This window comes from Diaphorina citri, unplaced genomic scaffold (genome assembly GCF_000475195.1).
Source record: "Diaphorina citri unplaced genomic scaffold, Diaci psyllid genome assembly version 1.1 scaffold197, whole genome shotgun sequence".
NCBI lineage: Eukaryota > Metazoa > Arthropoda > Insecta > Hemiptera > Psyllidae > Diaphorina > Diaphorina citri.
In genome coordinates this window covers 108,450-123,431 of record NW_007377634.1, presented here as the reverse complement: position 1 = coordinate 123,431, position 14,982 = coordinate 108,450, and the positions used below count along the sequence as shown (strand labels likewise).

General features: G+C 35.9%; 1 long non-coding RNA gene across 1 annotated transcript; it reads left to right on the top strand.

The window, feature by feature from the left end:
• Positions 1–1,166: 1,166 nt before the first annotated feature.
• On the top strand, positions 1,167–9,945 carry LOC113466015. The gene is made up of 2 exons (XR_003390561.1): positions 1,167–5,306; positions 7,177–9,945. It is a non-coding gene; the product is annotated as an uncharacterized LOC113466015 (long non-coding RNA).
• The last annotated feature ends 5,037 nt before the right edge of the window (positions 9,946–14,982 follow it).

Here is a 14,982-nt window from a genome sequence, read left to right as displayed (position 1 = left end):
GGTGTCCTGGCGTCCCGTTCCAGTTTTTCATTTTGGTGCGTTTTGTCCCGAATTTCCGTTTTTGTCCCAGAAAAAATTCGGGACGCGTTTTTTGTTCGCGGATTTCGCGATTTTGTTCGCGGATTTGGCGATTTTGTTCGCGGATTTCGCGATTTTGTTCGCGGATTTGGCGATTTTGTTCAAAAAGGCCCAAATGTATTGCCCTGAACAGGGCGCAGTATTAGGAATATACCCTTAACTTGAATATACACTGAACAGACATAATGCAAAGACCCTTGTCAGTAATTTCCAAGGTAGAAAATAATTTCCCATCCCTATCAATTAAAAGCTTTCCTTATGTCTTAAGCCAGGTATAATATCCTATTAACTATGAGGTCAACATGTCAAGCCCAAGCTAACCTCCGTGAAAGAAATTCTTGTGACAGAAGAACATTGCTAACAAGGTCAGAGTGGGAAAGATACAGGGTTTTCCAATCCTGTGGCCCACAAAGGCCTGATCTGGCCCAAAATCTAGTAAGAAAACGGACCTTCAAGTGATGAAATTTTTCGCCAAAATTTAAAATCGGACAAACCATTTATTTGATCGTAATAATTATGACGGAATTAATCAAATATAATTATTACAGTGAATAATATTATTATGGTGAATCAAACAAACTGAATTAAAAGTCGTCGAGTAAAAGCTTAGAATTCTCTTTAGTCGTTCAATTAGGTTATTAAGTATTTCTGTTCCAGGAACGCAGGATCCTGAATTCGAGACTGAATTCAAACGTCTGACGTTCTAACCTCATCATCTTCGAGTATTTTGCGTCATTTACGAAAGGCGATCAGGGTTTCTTACCTTTGACTTTGACTATGTTCATAATTATTTTAAATCCCTTTCAACTTCCTACGCATTTGATATTTACCCCCTCTCTCTCTGCTGGTCCCTTGGATTCTCGTTTATCCAGGTTCGACTGTATTTTGTTTATCTGTTTTTAATAATAGGTATGTTACCAATCACCTATCGTACCTATGTGATTTCCTTTGACTTTGACTATGTTCATAATTATTTTAAATCCCTTTCAACTTCCTACGCATTTGATATTTACCCCCTCTCTCTCTCTCTCTCTCTTTCTCCTCTTTCTTTCTCTCTGTCTCTCTCTCTCTCTCTCTTTCTTTCTCTCCATCCCTCTTCTCACCCCTTTCTTCTCTCTCACACATTCCCCTTTCCTCTCACATTCCCCCACATATCTTCTCTCCTTTGCTTTATCATGAATTCTTGTTCATCTTCCTTCCCACCCCTTCGTTATCCCATCCACATACTCCCCCATATTTCTCCTCCTTCTCTCTCTCCCTTCTCATTCTTCTTCTTCCCACCGTTTCCCATCATGGAAAAGGTTCCTCTTCCTTCTATTTATGTACTTTTCCTCCTCTCCCTTTTTCTCTTTCCAACATGTCCTCTCCTCTCTTTATCCCTCTTTCCTTCCCTCATATCAAAACTCCTTTCTCTCCTCCTCCCGCGTTCGTTTGCCTTCCTGTCTACGCTTCTGTCTGCCTACCTTCCTTCCTCGTTAGCGTCTGCCTCAGAGTTATTCCACCTAATTGACTGAATGACACGGGCGGTAAAATACGTAACCTAATTGTTATGAATAACCGTACTTAGGAGACTATGAATGAAATATTATTACCATACGATTATTAATAATAATATTAATGGAAGGCGCTTTCTTTTCGACACGTGTTAATGCTTCCGATTGTTGAGAAGTTTGTGTAACACCTAACAATAATTACAGGTAATAACTGATGTGTCAATGTACTGTACATTATTGTACAGCGTCAGCAAAGCACACAAAAGAAAGTACAGTAGTACTTCGATTATTTCAACTCTCTATTATTTCAACTCCAAAATCCATTGTTTTTTCTATCTTTCAAAGGATATCCCATCTTATCAGAGGAAAATATCATAGAAACTATAGAAAGTGATAATTTCAAGTACCCCCGGTCCCAATTAGTTGAAATAATCGAGGTTCTACTGTACCTAATAATATTTAAATAGCAACCTAATATCGATAAAGAAAAAACGGAAAAAAAAATCAAAAGTCCAGGTTGTCAAATTTTCTTTGCACTAGGTACGCATTCAGAACTTTCTTGAACCCTTGAAACTTTTCTTAGAAGTTAAATATTGACTTGGGAAAAACACTCTTGTAAATCTGCCACTTATCAAATAAGCAGATCTCTCTTCACTTTCAACTCGTCTTTTCTCGGACTATGGCGCTTTAGAAAAACTCAAAATCGTACCCTAGAACGATTACTACACGTAGATCTACGTGGATTTTGTCTAGCAAAGTTGCAGTTCCACTTTTGAATCATCTAAGATTCTAAGGTCTGCCACTCACGCTCAGTCTGACAGACTTTCTGGGCATGGTGGAAAATCTCAGGCACGTTTCGACTGACTGACTGACTGACAGATCTAGGTCTGTCAGACAGTCTGAGTGGCGGGCATAATACGTCACAAAACACTGTATCTTGTCAAATTCTTTCGTGATAATTCTTCGACTGAATAAGAGTCTAGACGTAAAATATGCATATCGAAATATGCATTCCAAAAATTTCATCCTGGGATATTGTACAGGCGCTCATTAGATCAGAAACATACTTCATTTCACATAAATATGTGCCCTCCTACGTTAAAAATTGGACGGGCATATTTTTTAACTCCTGAACATAATATAATTAAGAACACATTGACGGTAAGAGTGTGATACGTGAATACGAAACAAATGCTTTTATTACACCAGCTAGTGGAGTTATTGATAAATGAAACTTATTGCACACAAAGTTGTACTTTTTTTATATCACTGCCGGGATTCGAACCACAGTCCCCTCGGTTATGAGTCCTATACCTTAGCAACTGTACGGGTCGACTTCTGGGCAATCTGTTTCCCAGGCGAGGGCAGTTAATGTGATCAGTGATCCCTGTATTTATTCAAATGATGTAGAGAATTTTATAAATTTTATTATTCCCTTCAAATCAGCCAAATGTCAAAATGATTGTGGTCTCCAAGTATCATCATCAGTTTTCGAAAATGGCCCTTTCGTCAGTTTTCGCAAAAGAAACTGTTTTAGTTCATTGAGTTATTTTCCGCGGAAAAAAGTGTTGAAAATGATAAAGTGCTATTTTTTATTGCTTTTCTTTTGCTTTGATCTATTGAACATGGAACACAAAAGAAACATGGGCGGAAAAAGTTGACAATGATTCAAATCTTTTTTGACTCAACAAAATAGAAAATCTGCCTTCTCTGAAACATGGGTTTATAGGCCTTGTATATTTTTTTGCTCGTGTGCTGAACATCATTCGTTTAGCATATTAAAGTGCCTATTATTAAGAATACGATTATTAAAAAATGCGAAAAACACGAGTCTAATTTCGGGAGACCATCTAAATATATTACATGAAAATGCGTGGTTTTGTATGACAGTTGATCCAAATTTCTTTTAATTTGTTTCTGTTTGTTGTTATTTCTAACCATAGGATACGTTTACCCCACCCATATAACTATATATTTCGAGAATCCATCGACATCCTCATATAAAATCAATCAGGAATTTGGAAAATATTAACTTACATCGTCAAATCAACGGATCGGTAAGACAGTGTTCACTGGTACATTTCATACTCTTCTGGATATTTTTCCCTTAGTTTTCCCAATATAAAATACCTCTAGGTAGTTTTCAGGTCTTCAGATGCGTACCTTAAGTACTTCGAGTAAAGTGTAGGTATTGAACCTGTACCATCTGAAACTGTTCAAAGTCATAAAACGTTATTGCCTCTAATATTTCAACATAATTTTCTGACACAAGTTTAAACTATTAAAATGAATAACACTTTCTTGTGCTTTTGTGAAACTTCATAAGTTTTTATTGTCTACTTGACATTGAAAATGTTACTCGCTCCAAGCTACACTCGGGAGCGAAATTAGGGGAACGTTTATGAACAAATCACGAATCACGATTATTGTAGGGAAGACATGTCACCAAATGTCAGAATATTGTGTTCCCTACACAAACATTAATCTAAAGTCTATATTTATCGTTTAATATCTCAATCATTTTTGTCATTTCTAATTGCGAAATAGTCCGCCTGTTTTTTTTCTCTTTTTTGAAAATTTCCATTCATCAGACACACCCTGCGGTTCCCTACCATTAGTTTACCCTAATGTTACACAATGTTTACTATGTCGTTAATAAAAATCTAGCAAGATTTTATTGACGTACTATAGGAGTGAGTGGGGTCGGAGTTAATTGTTATCACCCAACAGAATACATACAAATAGAAATACACAATAGAAATACATAGAAAATAGTGCTAAACACAATAGAATTACATGAAAATACATGATAGACACAATAGAAATATACTTAAATTTGTCCTGGTGTGCGGTTCGGGTTTTCAATATCGCGAAAAAAAAAAATGAGATTAATTGGATTACAGCTGGCTCAGTTAGTAATGAGAAAATACCTCATTTATACCGCCGCGTCGGCTAAGACTATAGAGTCCTATTTAGCAAATACCTATTTTGTTCTTCAGTTTAGTGTAGAATGTAGGGTATCGATGTACCTCTCTCCTGTTTTGTACAATTTTCGTGGCATTTTAGGGTATTTTATACCTATATGCCATCTCGCCTTTGCAGGAAGCCACGGACCTATTGATGACTTCGCGATTGTCCTTCGAACGCCTTAAACTCGAACCTTTTCTTCGTCATCTTCTTGTTCTTCGGTTCTTCCTCTTCTTTTCCTTTAGAGTTTGGATATTGTTACCCTCCCTGAGAAAAGCCAGGCATTACAGTGGACCTAAGTTCTGTGGGTAGATATTCTCCCAGATTGTCTTTCAGGCGGACGCTCATTGCATCAAATCTGGACGTTTGATGGTTTGATCCTACGTACTCCAAGTCCCAATGCCAAGTTAAGTAGGTGCTGATTCATTTTCAATTGTGCCTTGATCAGATAAAATTGTCATAAGGGGGACAGTACGAATTCAGGGATAAGTGGTAGGGGCACCGAGAGCCGAGAGCTTAGAGCAAAATATCTTGGGTAAATTCATTCCGCTGTTCCATTCATCTGACGGCCGTCGCGTGTGTTACTTGTGGGTTGCTGGTGATTCTACCTTCTCCCGAGCGCGAATTTATCGGGAGAATTTTTATTCGACATCTCGCGCGGTTAACTCTTGTTTTTCGATTTAGTTTCTGTGCTTTCTTGTTGCTGATTTTTATTTTCTAATTGTTCCTCTTTTGTGTTTAAATATCTAGTTTATTTTATTATTTGTGGTTGGTGATTTTTCGTTTTTAACTTTAGATTATTGCTTTCTATCTTTCTATTTATTTTCATTAATTGTCCAGTTGTGACCTACTGTCAGGACACCATTAGGTATTCCTACGAGCATTATTCTTAGGCATTTTCCAAGTTTTGTGCTCCGTAAAGTTTTTGATTACTTCGTTTTTACCAAATTTCCTTCGAGCCGAATATTAAAGTCGATAATTATTTTTTTTCCAAGTTCTCGATAATTTTAAAAATGGGTTTGATATCTTTTTCTAACGTTTTCCATGACTTGTGAATTTTGGAGCTTCCAGGAAATTTATTTTGGTACTAGTTGTCCAATTTAATGTTTGTATTTCGGCTAAACAACTTGTTGGTCCTTTGTATAAAAAAAGATTCAGAAAACTCCATTGGTTTCAGTTAATTTAGGTGAAAACAAGTATACTTTGTTACCTACACGCTGCAATACCTACAACGGCTTCAATTAAATATCCAGCCGCTTTTTAGGAAAATAAAATATCGTTGCTATTACACAGAATACAATTAAGGATGTTTTTGTTCCCACTCAAACCACAGCACGTAACATGTAAATTGAAATTTCCATGTATTCAAAAGCGGTAATAATATGATTGCAAAGGCTAAATCACCAGTCTGTGAACCGTGGATTTTTTGATCTCCCCCCACTCTTTTTTCTTCTAAAAGTAGGTAACTTAATTCAAAACAAAAATTTGGTATGTATTTGGAGTGTGATTTGATATGTAGGAGTAAGGTTAGGTATAGGTAACGTTTATGTGGGCTTTTAAATCTCATGTCTCCAATCTAGTTCAGTTATCGTGGTTTGAATACCAGGAAAAATGTTTCATTCACAACAACACACTTGACTTTCTTCGCGACCTACTAACGATTGGCACTTATACTAGGTATCTACTCATAGGAATATTTCAGATACCTCTTTTTATATTTTCTACATAATAAGAAATTGATTTATATGAGGCAAACGGCCTTCCTCATTGTACGTTTAGTGCACAATCTAACAGTGATAAGAGTTTATTAAGGATTAAGTTTTTAGAGTCACGTCAATCAGTCAGCTTGCTTGGCTTATTTATTACCTTGTTTTACAAATATTAATTTTTCTAATGGCTCGAAGGGCGCTCCCAAGTATATTTTGTTCCTTTCAAATAATTGGAATTAACGTCAATTAGGTACCCATTGAAGTTGCAGTAATTTGTGTCGCTGTGTAAGGATATTTAGGTCTCATTCATTAGAGGTCCCGCAGTAATAACAGCGTTCTAATGGTTGGGTGGTAGAGAATGCCATCAACCGCGCCGATCATTTTTTCATTCAATATCGGGTCTGGTAAAATCCCAGACCCTGACATGTTCCAATATTTTATTTCGTCATCTTTAAATTTGTTACACAGCATCATGGAAATTAATTTTCATTGTGAGGGCAAGACAGAGGAGACGGAATGTAGTAACTTGTTACCTGTATTGTCTATTAACTACGATAGGTAATTAAAATTCGAGCCAATGTACAATGGGCTGTAGCAGCACTGTCCAACCTGTGGCTTTGGTCAAAAGTGGCCCGTCCGATTTCGCAAGATATTAATGTTCAAACTCAGAAAAAAATATTTTTAAGTGGTGAAACAAGAGATTTATAATAATTTAAGTCAAACCCACCGAAATGGATCGCGGTTGCCCGGGCCATTGTACTGTTTGACCACCTCTGGAAATGTAGGCAGAAATTCAAAGAAGTATCTGATTACCCAGTTTAATAGCACTCGTAATTAGTTACATAGTAGATAGTAGCTCAATTTAAAAATGGTTTAAGGTAGGTATCCTAAAACTTTTATTGATTTTTTTTTGTTTTTAATTTTCATAGAAAGTTTATCTTCTTTTTCTAAGCAAACAATAAAAAAAAGAACGTTTAAGGTTCTCTAATGTGTGAAATAAAACAGAAGCCCCTGAACTTGGCAAAAACAATTTAGAGGAAGGGGAACTTCAAAAGACTTTTCCGTATGAAATGGGAATTTAATTTGTCGAGTGTATGTGTCAAGTTTCAAAGGACAACGATGGAGAAAATTTTCACGGGCTTTTTGATATGCCTTTGCGTGCTTCAAGCGTCAGGTACGTTGTTTGTTTTTCTTATCGGATTTTTTATTTCCTTTATTCGATATCAGTTTTGAGTTTTGGTTTTTCAAGAGTGACGATATTTGTGGCTCAACAGGTTTGTCTGGATTGTTAAAAGTTTGAACTGTGAGGCGTGGGCGATAGGATAGTGATCATACTTACCTATGCTTGGAACATGGCTGTAATATATTTTTACCATATTTTTCCTTACATTTAGTTTTATGACCAAAGTTTGAGCTGAGGACACTCTACTACTAAACCTCCTGCTTTGTGTGATTGAACTAGCGCTTATCCTTCTCACCTGCGAGTGATAAGACCGAAGAAGGTGCAAATAACTCAAAGTTCTTTCAGGTATATAATAAAGATACAAGAAATGACAATAGTGTACTCAATTTCATTGGTCTTTGTTGACGTATCACAACACAAGTAAGTACTCATTACGTCAAGTGCTAAATTTTCAGAGTTCTGTGTAGTTCTCAAGTATTTGGGAGAAAACTTTGTAAAGGAGTTGAGGAATCATAACATTGAGAAACATGAGTGGTTTGTAATTACTTTTAACTTTGATGTAAAACTTGCAGGATAAATATCACCTGTAATCTGAGAGCTTCATTCTTTCATGTCACTTTCATGGATATTCGATCTTGTGGCGGTTTTTATTTCTATTATAAGCATTGCACTTGGATTTACTAGAAAAGAGGAGGGTTATTGTTGGCGACTTTTATAAATTTAAAGGTGGGATAAGTGCAATTTGAAACTTGGTCTACAATTTCCGTGGTATTGGTGTGGATTTAAAATCGGCACCTCGGGAGTGTAATGATGTGATGTTCAGGAATATCCATTCTATAGCTGATAGATCATACGAGGAGGTGTTTACTAGAAATAGTAATTTAGTAATTCCCTATCAGGAGCCAATAGAATTCAATCCTTCATATTCTTGCCTTTATTGGCATTGTTGCAATGAAAAGTAGTTCCCAGTGTTTCCAATCATTGATTAATTACAACCTTTGTCACCCATGAAGTGTTTCTATTGCTTGCTCATCCTGTCCGACCGCTATATTCAGATTTTTTATTCACTCTCACGAAAGAATCTTTTGGCATGGGTACTAAAATGGTTTTATCACTCTTGAAAACCATTAGGTGTCACATATTCACCAGTTCGTGATGATAGCTGCATCTTTTTTTCTGCACATTGAGGATCTTTGAATATTTCTATTAAATAAAAGCACAAGGAGAAGAAGAGTCATATCACTAACATTATTAAAGGGAGTATTGTGTTACGGGATTATTGCATGTTTGCTCGCATAGCTAATCCATTTCTGACGATCTTTCGAGGAGAATTCTTGGCCTTGTCATACGTTTAAACACAATTTAATTGAATCTTGTACATGCTACAGGGTGTATAATAAGAACTTGACAAATGCAAACTCAATTCACACAGTACCTGAAATTCTGTCTGAAAAACGCTTAAAGAAATATAATGTTGAATGCTACGAGTAAGAATCGAAGTGTACATAGAATATTTTCTAATTTTCATTTTAGAATCACCTCAATTTCAAAACTAACATCATACTCAATGCATATATTCAACACAAAAATTGAGGTGTTGGAAATGATATGATACAACATGAACTCCACAAGTTGATTTAAAAATTCAAAACCCATACATATTTCCCTGTGAAAGCATAAAGATACGGAGTGATCAATAACACACAAATTGTTCAGGAATCTCAGGATGTTGGCCTACAGACAGAATGTTTCAATACTCAAATAATAAACCATGACAATATACCGTCTGATAATTTTGTATTAATGAAATATAAACCCTGGAGCAAAGGAGAGCTCTGCTATGACATCATTTTTTCTTCTTTCAACTTTTACATCAGAAGATCAATGCTCCCAAATCGAAGATGATAACTCATATGAGAAAATTACTACATGGCAAGTTCTCATATTTAAATTTTAATATTAAACATGAAGTAAACATAAGGAACTCTACCCTCTCCTTTTGTTAGATTGATGTTTGAGTATTCCCTTGTTGTTTGAGAAAGAAAAATATACACAAACTTAAATAATTATTTATCTATTTTATTAGTACATAATTGCAAAATGACATAAGTATGATCATTGTTTACACTTTAAATGTTCAATCAAAGTGGTTTAATTCAACCAAACTCAGTTGGAGATGGACTTTTGGTTACTTGAGTAATGGTAATCACTGACGTGACAAAACTATTGGAAGAATTCCTGTCCATGGTGCCAAAACGAAAATTGATGCAAAAAAGTACTCATCAGCAATTGACAAAGATACCCACTGAAAGAAAAAAAAAATCCAAGCTTTATATCTTTGGATTTTTTCAATTTTTTCTCTTTATTTCTCCTTATTTACGTCATAAATTAGCATATTACAGACCTGTGGTGGCTATTTCTAGGCAAAAACCGAATAAATCTCAGTTTTTGCAGTAAGTACCTATAGAAATTTAAGTATAGTTTATCCAGTCATCATGATAAATTTAAATGGCGGAATTTAAAGATCATAGCATTTTTTTTTTTAATAATTTGTTCATAAGACCTTAACCATGCGCAGTGTATTGCTCACATATGTACATACCTTGAGGAAAGGCGAGTCCACTTCGAGATACTTGGACACAACATACAGACAGAACAGATGTCTGTCAATGCCTTTACCACACATAGCATCTTGATATCCTCTCTGATGTGCCCCTGCTGCAGCCTTGAGTAGACGAATCTTGTCTTCATTCTGGAAGTACAAAAAATCAAGTTCAACATCTACCAGTTTAAACTTTAAGCCGAATGCTTATACAGTCGAACCTGTATAAGAGGGAAACCTAGATGGCGGGGAAAAAAATCGTGGCCCCTTCATGGCAACCTCTCTATGTAGGACACTTTTAAACTGTGAAACCTGGATGTGGGAAAAATTGTCGGTCCCTTGGATTCCCACTTAGACAGGTTCGACTTACCACCAAATAAATAAAATGATAACAATAATCCCAGAAATTTGCTCATTTGTTAACATTTTTTTCGTATGTTATCTAACCGTATTACCGAGAAAATTGCTATTTTTTTACTTATTTCTACAGCCACTACACCTACATACAGGGTGTTTAAAAAAATAGTTGCCACCCTCCGACAACTCGAGAACCCCTTGGAATTCGGAAAAATCCTAAAACACGTATTTCTTTATTTTCAAGGGGAACCTGTTTTATAGCCCAGGAAAAATAAAAGGAAAAAAACACGAATGTTGGAAATTTTAGAGGAATGCTGAATTCTTCCCAGGTGATAGAACACGTTGAGACATGTTTTCTCCTAAAAGTCCCCGGGGATCATTATTGTGCTTCCTCAGACACAGCTACTTGAAGGAGCTCTGCAGTACTAGTTGCGTACTGGATAAAAACATGAAGATTGGGGAAAAAATTGGAGTTAGCGGAAAAATACCTCTTAAAATTTAGTCTCCCAAGAAAAATCCCTTTTATCCCACGAAAGAAATCTAGCACACGAAAAGAACTTTCCCAAATGATCAACTTTTTGGGAACAATAAGGTTAGGGGAATTTTATTTAACTTTTCAACTTTGGAAAAGTTCTGGTTAGAGAAAAATATTGCTAGTTTTAATTTGATCAGGTGGGGGACGAAGTGGAGAGAGAATGGAGGAGAAGTATGGAGGTGTGTTGAAAGAGGGGAGGGCTGGAGGTGAAACAAGCTGGGTCCGTCCCTCCGGGAATTTGTCAGCCCGTAGTTTATTCGATCGTGATTAAAGAAAATCAATACCTATGTACCTACCTGATTTGTTTAATATGCAGTTTATTATTATTCTTGATTTGATTTTTTGATTTTACTTCAATGTAATGATTTAAAATCAAGACTAGAGCCCGTTCTCCCTTTACTCCCAATATAAGGTTTAAGTCACCCATCCATTTATTGGCCTTTCTCGGCGTAGCTTAACACAGGTGACGCTAAAACCGGTCTTAAATTATAGACTGAAGTGTTATTAAAAGTTTTCTCGCTTTAAGTTCATAGGTCGTCGCGACAAATTTCAAGATCAGAGCTCATTTGTGTGAGAAAATGTGAAAAAAATACCCCAAAAACCAGTTTTTTTGATTTTTTGGCTGTATGGTTCTCTGGACAAAATTTGCACCACCACTTTCGTGTTCCTGGTAAAAAGACCTTTAATTTGATATATACGTCGCGACAAATTTCAAGATCAGAGCTCATTTGTGTGAGAAAATGTGAAAAAAATCCCCCAAAAACCAGTTTTTTTGGTTTTTTGGCTGTATGGTTCTCTGGACAAAATTTGCACCACCATTTTCGTGTTCCTGGTAAAAAGACCTTTAATTTGATATATAGGCCGACCAGGTTTGGATAAGTCCTTCTATGGGACAGACAGAGTAACAGACTGACAGACGACACCGAAGGGAATACAATAGCCCGTCCACTATACCTTTTATTATTACTATCGTAATAATAAAGGAAGGACGGGCTAAAAAGGTAATGGGACAGTCTGCTATTGAGGGCAATAGAAAATTTACAGTTCGGGGTACAAATTTCATCAAATATTTACCCGGTTTCTCTGTGTTTATGTTTCCACATCTCTGTAGAACTGGAGTTGAAGATGAGTCGTATTTTTCTTTTGCAGTTTTCAGGTGGTAATGGTGGAAAATGGTACAATGTTCCATTTCCCTGTTTTCTACCACTATACCACCATGAAAATTGCGGAAGGAAAACACACGAGATCTGAGACCTTCCTCCTCATTCGTCTCCCTGATGAGTTACCTGCTTGTTGAGAACAATTTTGGACAGTAGAAGTGAGTGGCTACACTACCCACTGTAGACACCGGACATAATCAGAAATTGATTCCTAGAAAATTCTTTGAAGACTTCTGTATGACGCTTCTGTAGAACATGACAAAGGACAATAAATTCAAACAACACAACAAACGTTTGCTGTAGAGACAATTTTAATTAAAACCCTTAAAAGTCGAAGTTCTCGTACAACGTTGACCAATTCAAGAGCATAATTCCAATATAACAAGCACAGCTTTTATCATATACATGACAAAGGACAATAAATTCAAACAACACAACAAACGTTTGCTGTAGAGACAATTTTAATTAAAACCCTTAAAAGTCGAAGTTCTACTACAACGTTGACCAATTCAAGAGTATAATTCCAATATAACAAGCTCAGCCAGGGTAGTAATTAAAGATAACAAAAAGTTCATGGCATAAAAAAATACGCCCGCGTCTAATTCCATTCTTTTTCGCAAGATATATACAGTAGAAGTGAGTGGCTACACTACCCACTGTAGACACCGGACATAATCAGAAATTGATTCCTAGAAAATTCTTTGAAGACTTCTGTGCTTCTGTAGAACATGACAAAGGACAATAAATTCAAACAACACAACAAACGTTTGCTGTAGCGACAATTTTAATTAAAACCCTTAAAAGTCGAAGTTCTCCTACAACGTTGACCAATTCAAGAGTATAATTCCAATATAACAAGCACAGCTACTTGGGTGGAAAATTATACATCTTTTGAATAAATTTGCCCCGAATTTTTTCCCGTCTTTGCAGCTCTAAGCATGATATTGGGATAATCACAGAGCAGAAACGGTTTCATGTATTAGAATTAAAATGACTTGTTTAATTACAAGGATTACTTATGTTGGTAGAGACAATTTTAATTAAAACCCTTAAAAGTCGAAGTTCTCCTACAACGTTGACCAATTCAAGAGTATAATTCCAATATAACAAGCTCAGCCTTTATCATATTAGAAGCTTTAACATCACAATTCGTCGAAATTCTATGTCTGACCAAAATGAAAAGTCAAAAGTACTCATGTATTAATTAAAGATAAACCTTCTTTAGGTAGAATTGGAAGGTTATAGTTTCAGAGAACTCAAAAGACTATCTATACCCTCTGGATATTATTTATTGTACGTACGTATGTATGTACAATGTACATGTAGAATACGTAAACATAAGGTAGGTATATTTGAAACCACTGTCTGTTTGTCAAAAATGCTGAAATTCAACAAGAGGTGCTTGTGTTCTGACAATGGTGAATGTGCATTGTCTTTGCTTTTTACAGATAAGGATATGGTAACCTAATACCTAGGTACACCAAAATGTTCTTTACTTGGAAATAATTTGCAGTTCGATGGTAAATTAAATAAAGGGTTTTTACTCAAGAATGAGGACCCTGCACCAAAATGTTCTTTACTTGGAAATAATTTGCAGTTCGATGGTAAATTAAATAAAGGGTTTTTACTCAAGAATGAGGACCCTGTAACACCAAAATGTTCTTTACTTGGAAATAATTTGCAGTTCGATGGTAAATTAAATAAAGGGTTTTTACTCAAGAATGAGGACCCTGTATTCTGTTTAAACTTTACATTGCTTACCTTGTATAAATTGCGCTAATATTCACTAATGATCATCTCAACGGGGGGCGCTTTCTTACTTTCCAACAACTTTCTCCGCTAAGAACAACCACTTTCTCCACCACATAAAGTTCAAGTTTTTTACACAATGGCCTTATAAAGGGTTTAACACACTCCTACATACGCATTGATATTCAATGCATCAAACTTGTAACTTTAGAAGAACATACTCGTACGGTTCTCGTCCTCGCATATTTGTAGTTTCGGGCCATCTTCTTGGTTGAACATTACATATATGAGGCAACTTTGAAGTACCAGTATCTCTATTAAACGGGTTGAGGCGGGCAGGAAGACAACGTACAAAGCTCAAGCTGCGACTTAATATCATGAAAGGTTCAAGTGGATGCGAGGCCTTTTAAAGTGATTGAAATTAGATTGAAGATTGAAATAGCTAGTAAGAGAGCGTAGGATTGTGTGCACATTCAATTGAAGATTGAAAGCAGAAAGAACAGAGGGGGGAGATAAGATTAAAATGGGTTGAATTTATATTATCATACTCACTTATATTTACAGGGTGGTAGAAAATAATTTGAACTTTTTGGTTGGCTTATCCCTTTGATTATTTAACCAAACACAAAATAAGGGGATCAAACCTGGTCACTAATAAAGAGAACCGAGGATTAAAGTATTAGAAAATAATACAATAATTACATATGTATATTCAGTCCTATTAATGTGTAATGGGAAAGTTGGTGGATGTAACAAGAGGTACAGAAGTAATTGACTAAAGTCAACTTTCCTTTCTCTCAGTGGCTAAGCTAACGTGGTTGTTTTGGTGGGATATGAATATTGGTCTCTAAAGGTTAAACAAGAATAAAATTATTGTATTTCGAAGTTTGTAGGAAGAAACAATAGGTAGAATAGGAAAACGGGTATAGAATGACGATTTTTATTTTAGTTTGTCGTGTTTCCCGTCATTACAGAACGGTTTGGCTGATTTTGATGAAATTCGGAAAAAAAAATGGAAATTGCTTACTATGTAGTTTTCGGCCTTCTTTACTGAATTATGTACTAGTTTCGGTGCTAGTACCTAGTTCACGCCACTGTACGGCGGAACTTTGCCATTCCACACTCGTATTAAGGGTTGTGTTGATTTCA